The 1,789-nt window shown below is 50.4% G+C and overlaps 1 pseudogene; it reads right to left on the minus strand.

Moving 5' to 3' along the window:
- Window positions 1-744: 744 nt before the first annotated feature.
- The window catches only part of LOC111726472, a 1,748-nt pseudogene continuing 703 nt past the window's right edge, over window positions 745-1,789 (minus strand).

A 1,789-nucleotide genomic window follows, 5' to 3' on the forward strand; every position in this document is an offset into this window, starting at 1 on the left:
GTCAGCAAACTGCCCTGAGTCTCTGGCCTCCCTCCCCTGGGCAGTTCTCCCAGAGCTGCCCACCAAGAGGATGCCCAGAGGGAGCCTGTGGTCGCACCACCCACCCACGCTGAGGTCGGGGCTTGGCTCTCTGCCTCCCCCCAGGCCCCACGGGAGCTCCAATAATGGTTTTAATTTGTTGAACTTGTGTTTTATCCCATAAATTAGTCACTGTTTTATTTAACAGAATCGAGATATCCACAAACAATAGGCGAGTTCCAACTTGAACATTTTAATAAGACAGAAAAAAGTATATATTTTCGTGTCTGTTACAAACATATTTATGTAAATAGCTTGCGGGCTGTGTTCCAGGAGGAAAGAAGAAAGGGAAGGGCCTCTGTGCTCAGGCTGGGCTGAGACGGTTCTGTGGTGGCGGATGAGACTGCGCGGGTGCTCTGGGGCCCTGGGCATCTGGGGCCACACCAGGCTTAGCATGGGAGGAGCACGCTATAGTGACTTCATCTCTAGCCCCTAAGTCTCCTCAGGAACATGGATAGGATGTCCCCCTGGCAGGGGTGTGATAGGCCCCACACGCGTTCCCTCCTTGACCTGGGAAGCTCCAGCTTCTGAAGTCAGCTAAAGGCAGGACAGGCAAGATGATATGGACAGATTGGCCACCAGAGCCCCTCCACTGGGCACTCTGGGGTAGGCCTGGTGGGCCATGATATCACCAGGCCTGGCAGCGCAGGCTCTGGGCTGGTGGCTTTAGACCCGAGGATTGGCCTCCTCTGGCTCTGCCACCACGTGCTTGCCAGGCAGGAGCTGCGCCAGCATCCGGATCGGATCCGGGTACGTGCCGTTCCCAGCCCGGGCAGGTCCCTGCAGGAAGAAGGAAGGAGCCGAGGGAGGCGGCAGAGGACGGACTTGCCAAGTGCGGCGTGGTAGCCTTGGCTGGGAGAGGAGAGGGCTGGCCAGGGTGGGTGTCCAGGAGAAGCCTTAGAGCTTTTGCCTAGTGCCCCAGACCCGGCAACGAGGGTGGCTCTGGAGCCGTGAACTGGGCCTTTGGGCAGGGCTGGGGGGCTGCGAGGAGGCAGCCTGAGTCCCCCATCTTCTGTCCCCAGCAACATAGAAGATCCTGGCCTGATGCCCTGGGGCAAACCGGTCTGTCCCCCACTTCCCTGCCAGGGTTGAAGGGTGACCAATGCTGCCCCCCCCGCTGGCACAGGTACCTGGCTGTGTTTGTGTAGCCCCACACAGTGGGGTCACAGCCAGCTACTTGGGGGTGATTTAAAAAATAAAAGATAACTCAATAGATTTTTTTCCAGTTTTTATTGAGTGAAAATGTCAAACCTTGCATCAGTCATGCAAAAAAAAATCAAATAAATAAAACACATATATTAAATTTCTAATAGCACTAAATTCAAGTGGAAAAATATTCAGTTATTAATAACCAGGTGCCGAGGAGACCAGATTCAAGTAATCAGAGCACACGCTGTTCAGTTCGGTTTTCACGTTCTGCATTTTTGTCTCAAAACCTCTCTATATATCTCTATATATCTATATATGTATATACATATAGATATATACACACATATGTGCATACATATTATTTTATATTTATATATATATACACATACATAGTTATAAAACATTAAAAAGAGCATTGGTGGATCAAGCATTGTTTTCCCCACAGAAAGAAAATAAAACAAAAGTTCACGTTAAAGTTCAAAATGAGCTAGCAATGGCTTAAGTCCTAGTGTGCAATATGAGGGTTATAAAAGGCTGGACTTCGCGCTGTCGGCATCTTTTT

This window comes from Otolemur garnettii, unplaced genomic scaffold, assembly GCF_000181295.1.
Source record: "Otolemur garnettii isolate 467f Iridium unplaced genomic scaffold, OtoGar3 scaffold00067, whole genome shotgun sequence".
NCBI lineage: Eukaryota > Metazoa > Chordata > Mammalia > Primates > Galagidae > Otolemur > Otolemur garnettii.